This window comes from Orcinus orca, chromosome 2 (assembly GCF_937001465.1).
Source record: "Orcinus orca chromosome 2, mOrcOrc1.1, whole genome shotgun sequence".
Taxonomy (NCBI): domain Eukaryota; kingdom Metazoa; phylum Chordata; class Mammalia; order Artiodactyla; family Delphinidae; genus Orcinus; species Orcinus orca.
The window spans coordinates 120,540,210-120,558,528 of NC_064560.1; the positions used below are offsets into that span (position 1 = coordinate 120,540,210).

At 36.1% G+C, this 18,319-nt stretch overlaps 1 long non-coding RNA gene across 1 annotated transcript; it reads right to left on the bottom strand.

The window, feature by feature from the left end:
* Nucleotides 1-287: 287 nt before the first annotated feature.
* Nucleotides 288-14,801, bottom strand: LOC117202928 (uncharacterized). The gene is made up of 3 exons (XR_004485472.2): nucleotides 14,662-14,801; nucleotides 13,258-13,456; nucleotides 288-2,471 (listed from the first exon to the last, which is right to left on the bottom strand). It is a non-coding gene; the product is annotated as an uncharacterized LOC117202928 (long non-coding RNA).
* Between the last annotated feature and the right edge of the window lie 3,518 nt (nucleotides 14,802-18,319).

The window sequence follows — 18,319 nt, forward strand, 5'->3', positions numbered from 1 at the left end:
CATTGGCAGGTGGATTCTTAACCATTGTGCCACCAGGGAAATCCCATTTATAACACTTTCAACTCACAATAACCAGATTTCTTTTCTTTTAATTTATTTATTATTGAGGTAACATGGCTTTATAATACATGTTTCATGTGTACCTTATATCTCTATTCTTTATACACTGCAGCATGCTCATCACCAAAAGTTTAGTTTCTATTCATTACAGTACCGTACAGATGATCTCCTTTACCCATTTCACCCTCCTCACCCTCCCACTCCTTCCCCTCTGGTAATCACTACCCTGTTCTCTGTATCTATGTGTTTGTTTTTGTTTGGCTGGGTTTGTTCATTTATTTTGTTGTCTTGCTTGTTTGCTTGCTTGTTAGTTTTTCATATTCTACATATGAGTGAAATCATATGATAGTTGTCTTTCTCCATCTGACTTATTTCACTTGGGATAATACCCTCAAGGTTCATTTATGTTGTCACAAGTGTCAAGAGTTCATTATGGCTGAGTAATATTCATATATATATATATATATATAATGTATGTATATATCACATCTTCTTTATCCATTCACCTACTGATGGATACTTAGGTTGTTTCCATGTCTTAGCCCACAATAACCTCATTTCAGATGCTCGATAGCCATATGTAACAAGCGCCTGCCATATTGAACAGTGCATGTCTAGACCATGAATAGTTTGCAGCATACTATTTAATATGTGCTTATAGAATACTATTATGTTTGCTGGTCTTTCCTGTGTGTCAGTCCTTTTCCAGCTAGTCTTTACATGCTTTGAAGAAAAGAATTCCCCTTAGAGTTCTGTATCTTGGGATGCAGTGCCCAAACACAGTGGTCATTCAGTAAGTTTTGCTGGTCAACAATTTGAATGCATTTTAAATCCCAGAAGGAAAAAAATGCCACAGATAATGTGATTTTTTTTCCACTTGTGCTACATTTATTGCTCCATAAGTGTTGTTTATCCCAGGATGTAAATTCTCAGAGTATGAGGAATAATGCCATTTGCAGTCCAGTATTAATAAATCTGCTTTGGCGTTAGTGTGAATAATGTAAAATGCAAAAACAAGGGGGAATAATGTACGTGGTAATGCTTTGCTTATGGAGTAAATGATCATATTAAGGTGTTTCTAGGTACGAATGGAGAGTAATATAATCTCACCACCACATCTAAAAGTGGGGCTCCAGTTTTCCAAATGTTTACTTACCACAAAAAATAGTAGTTCACTTTTGATCTGCAACTCTGCTGTGGAAGGAGAAGTAGCTTTCAAGGCACAACAAGGGAAGTCATACCCAATGGCGTACCACATCTAGTGTGCTACATGACCCTCAGGTCTTTCCACAAAACTTTGAAACTTTAACATGGTAAAGAATTTGTCTCACCCTGGGCAAATTTTTTAAAATTCGGATAAGAATCAAGTTATTTAGAATAAATATAAAAGACTTCCCCACCATATAAACCCATGCTGCAATAATAGTGTAGACTCATGTGGAAGCTAGGTTTACAAACATAGTCTTTGTTTCATATGGTCACGTAAGAAAACACAGTTTATAATATGGAAAATTTCCAAGTTACGATGAAAGGAGCAGAGATTTTTTAAAAGGTATGACTCATCCAGTGAATCACTAAATATCCTGGAAAAGGGTATTTTGTCATTTTATAGTTATATTGGCTAAAAAAACCCACAAAACCTTGAAAGTATATCCTGATTATCAGGTTGACAACAGTCAGTGCTTTCCATATTATATTACATTATTTGACTGAAGATGTGTTTTGTCTTATTTCTTTTTCAGTACGTAATAAAGATAAGGCAAAGTAGAACACTCCAAAAAATGTACTGACGTCTGCTCTCATGTTGAAAAGCTGCCTCCCAAACTTATCCTATGAAATATGGTCACAGACTTAACAACTAAAGGTAACCTTAATTACTTCTCAATATTGGAGCATTTCATTTTATTTTTTGAAGCGCTGATACAGAGTGTATTGAATCGATTTTTCTATTTTAAATTGAGATCACATCTACATACTATTCTGCTCGTCTTCATGGGTACATTACTTCTAATGAGTGTAGACTTACAATAATTGGGCTCAATCACACAAAAACACACACACACACTCACACTAATTGTTTTAAAACAGTAGTGCATAAATTATACTCCTCCTATAAAGCCAGCTTTGATTAAAACCTGTTCGTTTCAAAGCCCAGTCTGATTTTGAAAGTGAACCAAGATACATACTATATGATTCTAAAATCTATTCTAGCCATTTCCTATGATAGTTTTCCTATCAAAATCTTAACAAAAGCCTTGAGCAAATTCCACATTCTCCATCAAGCCTTCCTGAACAGAGACTCCTCTTCATTCTCTGAATTCTCTTAGAAACTTCCATGTGCACTCAATCGTGGTATGTATCGTAATCTTCTACTCATTATCGTTCTTTTTCCACGTGCCTCCATCCGCGCTCTGCAATACAATCATAAGCTTCTTAAAGCATAGGCCATGTCTTATCTATCTCCTGTAGCTCTCAGCAGAGCCTTGAATAACTATTCAATAAATGTGCTAGAAATCATGATGATTTTGATCATGATTTACAGGAATATCATTCAGCAGACCAGTGATATGTTAAAGCCATGTCAGCCATTTTGAACATACAGTAAGAATTTTATATTTCTATCTATTCCAATTCCATCCCTTGACTATCTTTTTAAATAAAAATCCTTAATGTTTCATCAGCATTTTCCTCCCCAAAACTCAGGTTGAATTTATTTTAAAAAATTAAAAATAAAATCCGACGAGTCTAATCACATTCTAGCATCAAACAAAGCTTTTTCTCCCTTACAGTTATATTTTAATGTTTTTTAGTGTCTAACCATGTTAAGATTCCAGTGTACAAATACATATATACTGTGGGTTTTTTCCAAATTTAATAATATCCTAAAACCTAATTTTGTGTATTGGATTCATTTAAAATGTGGTTGCTACCCAACAATTTTGGAGGAAACTATATTACATCAGACGTAACATTTAAACTAAACCCAGAAGTTAAGACTATAAATAAGAAAAACAGAATGACTCCAAATAAGAAGCATGAAAGCCAAAGGAAGTTAACATGCAGCACAAACTCATTTGGCCTCATGAACACGCCACTCAATGGATGCAACTGTGAGAAAATGAAGCGTGTGAAATGCACTGACCAAATGCAAGTGTGTGTCCTTACTGATGCCAGACTATAGAAATGGCTCAAGACTAAGAGGCCATCGATGAGAAGAAGGCTTGGATTAACTGTGGCCTTGAAGGTACCCCTGGAAAGTGAACAGCACTCAGTTGTGGGAGGTGCATTAACCTCTTCAGACCACTAGGGTTCAAAGTGTTCTATAAGGGGTAATTTATTAAATGGGTCCTAATTGCTTGTTAATGTACCTTCCAAAAGTCACTTCTCTATGCTATGATTAGGCCTGGGATTTGCCAAGTGCTGTTATTCTCTTTGTAACTCCATAATGGAACTCTAGAAAGTGGGAAGCTGACCCATCAGACAGCTACATATCTAATCGGGGTCCAGAGTCCTACCAGCAAAGCCAGGCAACATTTCATTTAACCCTCCAGCGTGTAAACACAGAGACTCAAAATTGATACACCTTGTAGTAAAATATACCTTTTACTAAACGCGTATACATTTAAATAGAATATGGATAACTGGTTTTATGGTTTTGAAAAGAGAGACACATTTTTAGGATTTGTGAATTTGTCCATTTCACTAAATTCTTTCTTGAAAATATAAAAGTAATCATGCTTTTTGTTTTCACCATCTACAAACAAATTTTCTTTTGGCCTTGTTGTTTCCTATGAAAGCCAAACAATGTGACTTTCTTACTGGGTTCCAACACAAAATTGCATCTGTTTTCACCAGTCATGCATTCGGTATCACTGATACACATCAGGACCACTTGGACACTGGCTTTGTTAATTAGCAAGGCCAGCAGAGGGAGTGCAAGAGCATTGTTACAAAAACAAAATCAAAAAAATTTTAAATGATAATAACAACTAGAAGTAGAAAATCTGAAATTAAACTACAGAGGATAAGACAGCAGAATCTAAATATGGAAGCACCTTGGTAATATCACAGAGGGAATAAGCTAGAACTGAAGAGACAGGGCTGAGTCACTGCCATATTCTTATTATATTCATGAACTCACCAAATATAGCTGTGCCTCACTTTTTTAGTCTTGAAAATGGCTAGCACAGGAACTGCCATTAAGAAAGGCTTTTGTCCTCCTTATGAAAGAGTGATTACTTAAAGGTTGAGAATTATTGTCACAGGAAAGAAGCTGATGCCATTTCTGTCTTTCAGGGCTCTGGGTCATTTCTTAGATTTGACCAAGATGAAAAACACCTGGGTAGCATCCCCTCATGCCCTAAGAACAGAGGTTTGACTTGATCATGGAGTTAGACATACATCTTTTTAACATGAATAAATAAAAATGATTAAGTTTCAAAGTAGCATGGGGATGCCTTTTCACAAGAGAGAAATTAGATATTCTAATCCCATACTTTGTTTTACAACTCCTATTTCCAGACTATTTAAAGAAGCTACACATTTTCCAAACATGTTTTCAGACTATTTGTTACAATGGAATTGTTTCAATCCACCACTCAATGGTTTATGGTTATTAGAACTTCAATTTTACCCTTAAGGTAATGTGCTAGAATTGTGTTTTCCAGAAGTCTCCAGTTGCATTTCTTATGAGATATTTTGTGTAGCCTTCATAACCGCTTTTTTCCAAAGCGCATCTTTGAAAAAACGATAACCAAAACAAGTCAGGCTTTATACCATACTGAGCTAAATAAAATCTTTCTTTGTTTTAGAAGTTTAGGATAATCTTGAGGATAGTGCAACTTGTCTGGAAGTTTGGCAGGGAAATAGTTTGGAAAGTAAATATTCAGTTCTGCTTTCTCCAGTAGATGTCACTTTCTGTACATAGGATATCAAGATATGTAAGATGCACAGTATTCCTTACAATGATGGCAAAAAATAACTTTGAGTTCCAGTCACATATAACAATTTTAAAGCTTTCATTGGTATTCTCTAGTGTTAGGAAACTTAAGAAATAGTAAAAGCAAAGTGAATGCTGTTATTTAACCATCTTACCTATTTCTGTTTAGCCTTAACAATGGCCATTAAGCATAACATATGATATAATATTGCTAGTGCCTTTTCAACAGTTAAAGAAAGCTAAGTATTATCCCACATCACAGCATAAAATTAATTTGCCAGAAACAAACATGGTTCCTGAGTAAATAAGCAGTCATTAATAATACACTGCATACTTACCAAGAACCTAATTAAACCTGAGTTCACCTAACCTATTATGATTTTAAATGTTATTCTTCCTGTTCCGCTATATCAGTTTGATATTCACATCAGCTCCATGTGTCTGAGGGATAAAATATGATTCTCTGAAGTGTTTCACTATACAGCAAGAAATATCAGCACTAGAATGAGAAAGAAGGAAGGAAAGAAAGAAAGAAAGAAAGAAAGACCTTAAATCGCATTTTTTTTGCGGGGGGAGGGTACGTGGGCCTCACTGTTGTGGCCTCTCCCGTTGCAGAGCACAGGCTCCGGATGCGCAGGCTCGGCGGCCATGGCCCACGGGCCCAGCCGCTCCGCGGCATGTGGGATCTTCCCGGACCGGGGCACGAACCCGTGTCCCCTGCATCGGCAGGCGGACTCTGAACCACTGCGCCACCAGGGAAGCCCTTAAATAGAATTTTTGTGGCATCCACATGTACAAAAATGAAAATCAAATTATGGAAGAATATTAATAGTTAGAATTAGGAATTAATTCTTCCTAAAATACTTTCCAAAATGCTCTTTGCATTTCTAAACGTAAGCTTCATTATGCTGTTCTATTTGTATTCCAACGCAGTTGAATTTGAGTTGCTTTAATAGATGACTTTGAAATGACAGAGGAGAGTACATTTTTGTTTCTTACTGATCCAGTCAAGATTTTGCTTATACCTACTGTTAACTTGAAATAATAGAAAAGGCTGCAGAGGCTCTTTAAAATGTTGACGTCTGGGTCACATCTGATTCAGTTGTTGTATTGACAAACGTGATTTGATAATTGTCAAATTAAGCTCAAGAGAAAATCAGTTAAACAATTACTTTTATTTGTAGATGCTTCAAACAAAAGATATGAAGTTTAGTAGCAAATAATGATAGGGTGCTAGAAACAAAAATGTCCTAAGAAGGCAACATGGGCATGTGGCTTTTACAAAACAAAGGAATCTATCTGGTCATCAAAATAAACAACATCCAAAATGGTCTCTTTAGGTTTTAAATATTTTGTGCAGAGAGTAAACCCAAAAAGCTCCATTCTTATCTGAGGTAGAGATTTCTTGACTTGTTAACTGGGAAGTTCTGCTACCTTTCTTGTGTATACTTGGTTAAAACAAAGAGATTATAGGGTTTTGGGTAATAAAAGGATTTAGAGGCTTTCACCTTTAGGCTACTGATTCAACTCCAGTTCAGGTTAAAGAAACCAAAAGTCATGAATGTTCCCAGGCCATAGAGTTTACTTTCAATTCCGCCTAAATTCGGATCCCACTTCATAATAAAGCCTAAGGCATTTTTCAACTACTCAGAGAAAACATTGTTTGAACAGGAAGAATAGAAACAAACACATAGTAATGACTGAGGTGAATTCCTGAGGAAACAGACCACTGGTAACTCAGCTGAGCATTTTCAAGAAGAATGATGTCACCTCTGCATTTCCAGTCTTATATTAGTATTGATCAACAAATAAATGCTAATCTAGAATTTTGAAAGGAAATCATGCCACAGTAATTATCTTGAAAACCAAGATCACTGGTTGATAGCATGTGGCTGAATTACTATGCTTTGATCTGAACTCAGGGAAGAGCCATGCAAAACATACACCCTACAGCCAGTTGTGGGTAGTCTTTTCCTGTGTTTTACACAGGCTGTTCGTACCACCAGTCCTATTCAAACAAGAAGTCTCTGGAAGAGTAGAAATTCCTTAGCACCATGCCTATGTCTTTTTCTGTTTTTATACTTCCCTTTTCCCCATAGTACTTAATGCCCTATTTATTAAATAGATCGGAACAGAAAACTCAGGGCACTGAGAAATAGTCAGTTGCTTAATTCCACAGCCCTAATATTTTTAAAATTAGGATATCATTACTATTATTTGTACCATGTTATATAATTCTTTCCTGTAAGTGATTTATCAAAGAATAAATGAATTAAAAATAAGATTTATAGCAGACATGTAAGATACATAAGTAAGTAAATAAATAAGATAGACATGTATTCTTCTTCCCTCTCTTTCTCCATAGATAACATTATCCTGAATTTTGTGTTAATCAGCCCCTTCCTTTTCTCTCTGTTTTGGAATAATATAAATGCTTCATAAGGATTTTGAGTATTGACTATTTGTTTAGAAAAATACAATAAAACATTTAAGAAAATTGATGCATATAAGCAATTTTGATCAGTTAAATACGTTTATTCGATCAAGATGGTCTGTATTATTAGACCACTCAATTACAAAAAAATCAAAATTTTGTGGAGTGTAAGAATGCTTCTATCTGCATATATCACTAAAATCTATACAGTGCTCTGTACATAAATTGTACTTTTAGTAAATGATGCTTTCAAATCATATAGTAAAAAAAACTTTAGATTCCAGAAAGGATTTCTAGGGAAATGTGTTATATATCCTTTTATGTAGGCTTAAAAACCTTTATTTAACCTGTAAGGTTTACAAGATCCCTCATCCAAAGATGGGATCAGGGTCTAGATGACTGATTACACTTCTGAGTAAACTATTAAGGAGAAGATTCCTCAAATTACCTAGCCACCCCACCAGCCCTGGCTCAAGATGTGGAGATGAACAAGTCCTAAAGGGGTGTGGAGGGTATGTCCTCGGGGTCCCCTGTGAGGAGGGGCTGGAGAATAATAGCATGAGACCAGAGGATCCCTGAGGCATCCTGCCCTTTCATCTTCCATCTCCTTTCCTTCTGCATTCCTAAGTGGACTCCAGGCCCAGTCCACCACCAATCATAGCAGAACCCAATTCTGTCATTACTCAGCAGCACCGTAACTCCGAGTATGTCCCTGCTTCTTTTTTCTTTTCCAGAACATCTCCCCTGGGCACACGGGCACATCCCATCTTTGGATCTTGTATCAACACCACCGACCTTGGAGGTACCTTTTTACAATTTAAGATGGGACATTCATTTAGCATTAAAGAGATTTTAAGTCAAAATTTACCAATAAGGGATAGCTTATTTTTATTTTAAATGAAACATTAGGTGATAACTTAGATTTGTACTAAAGTTAGAGCATCCTAAATTCACATATATTATCAGCATGGGTGTTCTTGAATTTTGTTTAAAGTTATTGAGAAGTATCTCAAGCCAGAACCCTAAAACAGGAAAATGAGACATTTAAGGCATTGGTTGTTAAAATTGTGAACAAACCCTTGATAGATTGATTACCTAATGGCAAGTATGACAAGTGTGACAACAGATTTAGGAATAGCATTACCACCTCAGTAAAAAATAAACATGAATCTTACTAATTATTAATTTCATTGGATTTAATATTAGTGGGTTAAAGTCTTGTGTAATAATCTATTCAATACATTTCAGAAGTATTTTGAATTTCTTATCCTTTAGTTTATCTCACTGCCACACTTATTCCCTACTTTTTTTTTTTCCTGCCACCACCTCACAAACTAAGTCCTCAGTCTCTCTTTTGCTTGAACTGTTTTCCGTGTCTTCAAAGTTTATTTTATCCTTCAAATTATTTTCTATGGTACTATGAGACAAAGCTTTGTAAACTAGAGTTCTTTTTTTGCTTCTCTTTTGATGAGTCCTAATTTTCCATGGAAATAATTCAAACTCTTTAGTATGGTATGTAGTAAGTCTTCTACTTAATTTTCCAGCCTTCTCCCCAACTACTGCAAAATCTATACAATTTCTGTATCTAATGTAATCTTTTTCATGTACCATGAAATCCCCTTCACCTATGATTTTCTATCTTGCCCTTGTCTCATTCTGGATTTTTGCCTGAAATCCTACTGCTCCTCCAAATCAAAGTACAGATTCTATGCGCAATCCTTCCATTAATCCCAAATCCTTAGAGCTTCCAAAGCACTTTGGTCATGCTCATATTACAGCATTAATCATGTGCTGTCTCACATGTTAATTAAGAAGGTTATAGGTCTTATTAACTCCTCTGCTCCCTGGATGAGGTTCATGCATGACACCCCCTTAAATGTAAAATACCACACAATCAGCACAATATTTGTTGCATTAAATTGAAGGTTGAATATAGATGTCAAAAAAAGAGGACCACTATCATTGTTTATGAAGGTATTGAAAGAAAATTACTTTAGTGTAATCATAAGGAAATTTGTTGTAAATTTACTACTCTTCACTTTTTCAAAGAACATTCATTTTGAGTATTTCAAATCCCAGGACTAGTTCTGTACTGAGAATTCAAACATAGTTCATACCCAGTCCCCGCCTTCTAAAAACTCAAGACCAGGGCACTTCCCTGGTGGTCCAGTGGTTATGACTCCATGCTTCCAATGCAGGGGGTGTGGGTTCGACCCCTGGTCGGGGAACTAAGATCCCACATGCCGCGCAGCATGGCCAAAATAAATCAATAAATTTAAATAAATAAATAAAAGCTCAAGACCTAACAAGGAAGCCAGTCACACAAGTACAATTAACTATTGATATAATAACAATGCTATAAGTATCCCAGAAATGTTTGAAACAAGATGCCCTAAAAACACAAAGCAATTAATTCTTGAAGAAAGGAGGTAGTAACAGGTTGTGAACCACCTAAGGATCTCTGATGTGGACCTCGAAAGAGAAACAGCTACTGGACAAATGATGGAGAATCCACACTTGGAAGAGGCATGTAGATGGTACATTCCTACATTCCTTCCATTTTGTCTTTTCTAGGCCTCCCTTCTTTAAAGTTTTAGGGACTTTTAAAAATAACCTCTATTTAAAAGGAGAAGTCACAAGCATGAAAATTCTTGCCACCTCAATATTCACTGGAACAGTTATGGAACAAATTGGTTGCAAATCAAATTAGCAAATCATAAAGCATCTTGGCAATCATTATTTTTTTAATTCAGTGTCCTCAAATTTTCTAAGTCATTTCCCTTTCCTCAAATTAAGTTTTGCTAAGGTCTATATGCAGTTGAGGAAAAAAGTGCTGGTGTTTGTCCTGAGTTCCACCAGCTAGTCTTCCCTCCCCCATCAAGATTTGCTGATTTCTCACAGACCTAGGAATTTAGGGGCATGGTTTGAAAATTGCTGCTTCTAGACCAGCCACTTCCCTTATAATTGAGGAAACAGAGATCTAAAGAATATGAAGTACCTTGTACAAGTTCACAGCAGCAGTTAGTGGCAGAATAGGATATAGAAGTCCCTTAACTGCCACTCCACTGCTCTTTCAAGATAAAATTAGTTCTATTTACATAGCAAAATGAGCATGAGGTCCAACAGTCTCCCAAAGTGACATTTAGGACAGAGAGAGACTCTTTTTCATGATAAGACAAGACTTCATTGGAATTCAGTAAGTCGGTGTTAAGTAATTCAGAATCAATGCTAAGTCTTTTATTTTATTCTATCTTTCCTCCATTTTGATATTGAATTATGAGAAATGACAGCTCCCAGGCCCTCTAACTTCTTGATCCTAGACAAGGGAGATGGTTAAAGAAATTCATCTTAGTGATGGCACTGACTAGTCAGGCACTTTCCTGCTGTAGAAATCAAAGTTTCATGTATTATCTCCCCTAGTTTAGAAAGGCAAGAAAATACAAAGACCAAATGATTTTCTTTTCATCACATAGATTGTGAGGAAGGAGAACAAAATGTCTAGATTCCTTGACTAGTCCAGCATGTTATGTTTTACTTTAGAGATTAAGTGATTTTTATGCATATATACATACTTTGTTATATATATTTTGTGTGTATATATATAAACATACACATATATGAAGAAGGACTTAATCAAAATAATAAAATATATATGTGTTGTAAATTATCCTCCTTGTCCAGAAAGGTTAGTAAAACTTTGACCTAATGGAACTAAAATAATGTTGGAACTATATAAAGGAACTAAATAGATGGACCTACAATAAAAGAAACATATGTGTTTTTCTGTATAGACCACTGCTGATGGGAATCATTAAATAAAATATTGTAGCTAAACAATTTAAAAGAAATGTGGATAATTTAAATAGCCTCATAATAAAACATGACAAACATTTGCTGAAAGGAGTAATGGAGATGCTTGTTTGTTAAGACAAACGAGTTAATAACTTTTGAGGGAAATTTTTAGCTATAGAACCAAAATAACAAGGTATTGTTTACAAATATAATGCTAAGCTTGAGCTGAATCAAAACTGACAAATGATGATTTGCAGACTTCACATAAAGTCTTTAAAAATTACCAAGGCCATTGCTTTTGGAAGTTATGGATACTGTTGATTATTAATAGCACAGAAGTCATCTTACCTTCTTCCTAACAGAGCAGGGAATTGGAGACAATGCAAAATTCTCTCTTTCTAATTATACCACATCTGGATTTCACCTCTACAGTCTAGATGTCTGCCTGAAAGCATGGCCCAGCAAGAAGATGTAGATTAATTTTCTAAACAGACCACAATCCCCCAGCCTCTTCCAAAATTAGTGCTATTGTGTGCCACGATTTTCACATGATGTCACTAACTTCATCAATCATCCTGGAAAGCAGACAGAACACAATAAAGAGGCCGGCAGAGGAGGGTATCTTGAAGAAATACTTCATAACTTACAGATAGTAACCCCAATAGAAACTTCAGAGAAAAATTCATTGGAAACATTTCTGCTTTAAGACAGGCCCTGAACAATTCTTTAATTTGTAAGTCCTACCATTTTAAATATTTCTCCATATACATGCACATGCGTGCATGCACACACACACACCCCAAAAAGCCACTGGTATAAAAGAACCAATAATAAATTAGTAACTAGTTATTTGCTGAACAAAATAAAAACACCTTTATTTAAATTACAGGGTTGCCTATATTTTACATCTCAAATTATTTCAAAATATTCTTCCAAATTGTTCTCATACGTTGAATTCATCTGCTTCCTTCTAAGTAGAAAAACATTCGTTAAAACTATATGGTCTCCAATGGAAATGATTTTAGCATGAAAGGTTTTAAGTTAAGCCATTCTCTAGTCATGTATGCTGCTAGATGATAATCTTTATTTTAGAGACCAACTCTGTAGGAATTGTTGTATATTGAATTCTGTTTATTAGAGCAAGGGGACTTCAGGCATAGTCTGAAACTCTGTCTCGGAAAAGGAGACTCTGTCTTGGTGGGTTGGGGGCGGGGAGTAAGATGTCCAACCACTTTCTGCGTGACTGGTCTCCAAGTGCATGATGAAGTGGAAAAATATAACATACAAAAGGGATATTTATGTATCTTCCTTCTTCATCAGATACACAATATTTTTTCTCCCATGTCACGAAAATTGTAACTGCAATTTACTAGTATATGCACAAATTGCTATTGATTTAGCGATGCATTTCTTTGATGTCCCTTGCCTTAACCTCATTTATAAAGCTGTTTTGCATTATTTCAAACTGTCAATGATTTGTGACTCATGAATATTCAAATCTAATTTGCACTTACCTTTTTGGTATGCATGCCTACTTGCAATATGTCTCTACATTTGCCCTTTTGTTTTTATCTGTGGATTGTTTTATTAAAATAATACTCCTTTAAAAGTATAGTAAGTCTGTTTAAAAACAACAGGAGTGGTTGATGATTGACTCTTCTTGGTCTCAGTACACTATCTCTATATTTTGCTACTTAGCAAGTTTAGTCATTCTGCAAAGATGTCTCTAGTATTAAAACAGCCATACTTTTGCTGGTTGATGTCAATTTCAGTGAGTTGTGTTTAGCTTTGCTTGGCTGTGTGTCTCTAGTAAAGAATCAACTATTTTTAGATGAATTTGAGCCTTACAAAGAAAGAAAGAAAAAGAAAGAAGGAAGGAAGGAAAGAAGGAAGGAAGGAAGGAAGGAAGGAAGGAAGGAAGGAAAGAAGGAAGGAAGGAAGGAAAAAAGAAAGGATTATTTCTGGTAGAAAAGCAAAAAGTTCATGCAGAATTGAGCCCTTCATGTCAGTGTGGATCAACTTTTCCACTTACCTTGTGGAATGCAAGAAATGAAACCTAATGCTCTCAAACACTAAAAAAAAACCTTTTAGATGTCTTTCAGATGATGATAGCTAAAAGAGACACCTAGGACTTTGTGGATTGCTGGCATGTCACTAGTGATTGAAGGTCCAAAACAGCAGAGCAGGGAGCCACCTGCCTATGGAATGGGCAGAGTTTCTTCTTGAAAAACCTGTTCAGGGACAAATGGAAAGTGTCATATGAAAAAAAGAAAAAAAAAAGGAGTAAAGAACATTTCTTTTGTAATTGATTTCTGGACTCAATTGTGATTTCTGAGAACATCCAAACAATGAAATGCCCTACTTTGCCAAAAAAGAAAAACATTTTCAAATATTTATTTTTTCATGCCAATAGCTAAAATAGAAAGAAGTTAATAATATTGACAATGCAATAGTTGGTGTTTCCTTAATTTGTGTCATGTTCAATTTCTAAACCACCTACAAAGCTACAAAGAAATTGTTGATCACCTATTGCCTTCCATCACGCAATAACGTTGTCCCCACATTCACGAAATGATGCTGCATAAAGTATGGCTGCGGGTCTTGGGCCAGCCTATCGGGCAAACAACATATTTTTCTTTTTACAAATTTCTCATTGTCCTTCAATTGTACATAGTCCCTCAAGAAATAGGATCTCCTTCCAAAAGCCACTAAATTTCTAACTAATCTCTTTTGTAGTCATTTTTTCACTTAGAAAACCAATTTTTTAATTACTGGGGAAATATTTTGCTGCCATGATATTTTATTGTTTGTGTGTGTTTAAACAAATGTCCTTTATTTTTAAAAAGTTCATAATTTTCCCACGTTTATAATTTTCTTTATGATAGTGATATCATTATTTCCTTCATTTTGAAAACCAAACATCACAGATTCGCTGGAACCCACAACAGGCTACCCAAAGTGACCCCTCAACAGTATGCTATTGTTGTTGATACATCTAAAAGGTTTATTACATCCTGATCTCTGACTCATGATCAGAGAACTCTGTTCTGGAAGATAGAAAACTGTTAGGAACAAGGGTTCTCGCATTATGTTCCTCGATTCTACTACTAACTAACTGTGTAAATTAGAGTTGCCTAATCTCTGAGAGGCTTTATATTCTCGTCTAGGATGGGGAGAATAATAGTGTCTACCTTAGATTGTTGTGAGAATTAAATGAGAGTATTCAGATACAATGCTCACCACACTGGCTAGCCACTGGTCAGTGCTAAATACGGAACAGCTCTTCCGAAAGCCCAATGTTTGCCAGAAGTTGTACCTAGTTTCTGGTCAACTCTATTTTAAACTGAGAAAAAGTTGTCTTCCCAGAATCTAACCCTCTCCCTCCCACCCCACCCCCATTTTGTACCAGTAACACAGCTAAAGTGTTTGCTCCTACCTTCAGGACTGGGTCCTCCTCTAACCAGTAGTTGTTTCAAGACACCTGGTTAAGCCTGGTTAAGTCTTCTGCAAAGATGTACGGATGAGACGTGAGGGGAAGTTTGCTGGGGCCTTCTCAAATTTTTTGCACCCATCTTCCCACAACAATATCCAAAGAAAGAGAAACAGGCTCTCTTCCTCCGGGTTGTTGGGGGAAGATACGAGGCTCAGAACTGCTGAGGTCATCTGGCTCTCAGCCTGAGGATAAATTTGATGCCCATAAGAGGGCAGAGCCAAGAAAACTGAAAGGAAAGAGAGACGGAGCCTGCTTCACTTCTTGCCAGTGACATAGCTTTATTCCCTTATTGCTCAAGCCAGTCTGAATTGGGTTCTCTGTTACTTGCAGCCAAAAACGTTCTGATTCAGAGAGGCAGCCAAAAAACAATGTATTTTACATATTAGCTCATAGCATGACACTCATTCACAGAGCAGAGCAGTCCAGTGCTTGGAGTTTACATGAGTGTATAAACATCTTATAATCCCTCCTGCCTTTTCTAAGTCAATGTCCAAGCCACATCTCCACAACGTTTTTTTCTGTTTTGTGAAACAAGAAAAAAGATTAAAAGTGAATCCTCCAAGATTTCTCCAGTCTCCTGAACATCCAGCAGAATCCACAAAATGCTCTTTTTGCTTTTGTAAGAATAGAATTCAAGGCAAGTGTGCCACCTCTGGCTTGCTGCTGTAACCTCATCTCAGAGCCACAGCTTGCAGAATTTTAGTGCTTAAAAATGTTCTCAATCTTACATTCTTTGCCTTCTAGGAAACCACAACCCAAAGTAGAATGGCACCACATGCATCTAATTCAGTGGCATGAAGCCTAAGTGGAAACTATTTTATGATTTGTTACATGGTTTGATATTCCTAATTCTAGCTGACCAATTTAACCTGCCGTATACAACCTCAAAATAAGATAACCTTTAAGCCTTATTTGGCATCTATATCAGAAGGGTAAATCTAGTTTGCTTGAGTTCCAAGAAACCAAGATAGTGATTTATATGATCAAAATGGGTGATTCCCAACTAAAATGTAAACAATAAACTTTTTATGGTACCAAATCAGTTCAGTCTTTCTCTCCCCTCCTTCCCACCCCATCTGCCCCAAGCTATCCATGATTTAATCTTATCAGGAGCTCTCAGGATTATACTTCCAGTACCCCTTTGAATAGGCAGTGAGAGGAGAGACCAGGTAATTCTCTATTGCCCTAGATTATGTAGAACACAGATCTGGAGACATCCTTAGATATTATCTAAAGGGCCAGCCACAGATAATGCCAGAGACGTGCTGAGGGTCACAGTGCTGGAAGCAAATCCTTTAACTCTTGGGCCAGCATCACTTCCACCATATACCACTATGCCTTTCATATAAAGTGGCCCTTAAAAGATGTATGAATGAATATATTACTCATTTTAATCTGTGGGGTGGCTCTCTGTTGCTTAATATATCTCCATGACACTCTAAGTACATCATATCTCAGCTTTATGGTTATTTAAAAACACTATGTTTTGTATTTTAAGATACAGAAAGTCAAGTCACTGCCTTTTCTTGCTCTAGATTTCTTTATAGCATGTAAGAAAATGTCCTTTATTGTGCTTCCGAAAACTAGAATAGAATAATTAAAGATACGTTTTAAAATATGGTTTTCTTATTGGTCCTCCTATGCTGGAACTTGATCAGCAGGCATTGGTGGCCATTGTGACTGTGTTCTGGCCACTAGTCACACAGAGGGAGTTTCCAGCCCCTGAATGAGAAGCTCCTTTGGTCCATCTGACAAATATCAATCCAAGAAACCAACAATGGAGATAACTTGGCTAATTACAAACATGAAGTTTTAATAGAAGATTTTCAAAAATCTAGATTAGGAATGCACCAGTAAATTAATTCAGGTTCTTACCTTAATTTGTCGTGGTACCTTAAAAATTATTTTTCAATGTCTCCATTTTCCTAACTCTAAAGTGAAAATAGTTATATTGGTCATATATTTCCAAATACTGCTTTGAGAACTAACAAGACCATAAAACACATACTTTCATAGGTTCACATTTTGTTGATCTTACATGAATATGTGAAGTTCATAAATCATTGTGACAAAATAATTACCCACACACAGAGGAAGAAAACTGGTATTTAGAAATCAAGTGATTCAGAAAGAAATCAAAGATGACACAAACAGTTGGAGAGATATACCATGTTCTCGGATTGGAAGAATCAATATTGTGAAAATGACTATCCTACCCAAAGCCATCTACAGATTCAATGCAATCCCTATCAAATTACCAATGGCATTTTTTACAGAACTAGAACAAAAAATGTTAAAATTTGTATGGAGACACAAAAGACCCCAAATAGCCAAAGCAATCCTGAGGGAAAGAAACAGAGCTGGAGGAATCAGACTCGCTGACTTCAGACTATAGCACATAGCTACAGTAATCAAGACAATATGGCACTGGCACAAAAACAGAACTATAGATCAATGCAACAGGATAGAAAGCCCAGAGATAAACCCATGCACCTATGGTCAACTAATCTATGACAAAGGAGGCAAGGATACGCAATGGAGAAAAGACAGTCTCTTCAATAAGTGATGCTGGGAAAACTGGACAGCTACATGTAAAAGAATGAAATTAAAACACTCCCTAACACCATACACAAAAATGAACTCAAAATGGATTCGAAACCTAAATATAAGACTGGACACTATAAAACTCTTAGAGGAAAACATAGGAAGAACACTCTTTGACATAAATCACAACAAGGTCTTTTTTGACCCACCTCCTAGACTAATGGAAATAAAAATAAACAAATGGGATCTAATGAAACTTAAAAGCTTTTGCACAGCACAAGAAACTATAAACAAGATGAAAAGACAACCCTCAGAATGGGAGAAAATATTTGCAAATGAATCAACGGACAAAGGATTAATCTCCAAAATATATAAACAACTCATGCAGCTCAATATCACAAAAAAACAAACAACCCAATCAAAAAATGGGCAGAAGACCTAAACAGACATTCCTTCAAAGAAGACATACACATGGACATGAGGCACATGAAAAGCGGCTCAACATCACTAATCATTAGAGAAGTGCCAATCAAAGCTACATGAGGTATCACCTCACACCAGTTAGAATGGGCATCATCAGAAAATCTACAAACAACAAATGCTGGAGAGGGTATGGAGAAAAGGGAACCCTCTTGCACTTTTGGTGGGAATGTAAATTGATACAGCCACTATGGAGAACAGTATGGAGGTTCCTTAAAAATCTAAAAATAGAATTACCATATGACCCAGCAATCCCACTACTGGGCATATACCCAGAGAAAACCATAATTCAAAAAGACACATGCACCCCAATGTTCATTGCAGCACTATTTACAGTAGCCAGGTCATGGAAGCAACCTAGATGCCCATCGACATATGAATGGATAAAGAAGATGTGGTACATATATACAATGGACTATTACTCAGCCATAAAAAAGAACGAAATTGGGTCATTTGTAGAGACGTGGATGGACCTAGAGACTGACATACAAAGTGAAGTAAGTCAGAAAGAGAAAAACAAATATCATATATTAACGCATATATGTGGAACCTAGAAAAATGGTACAGATGAACCAGT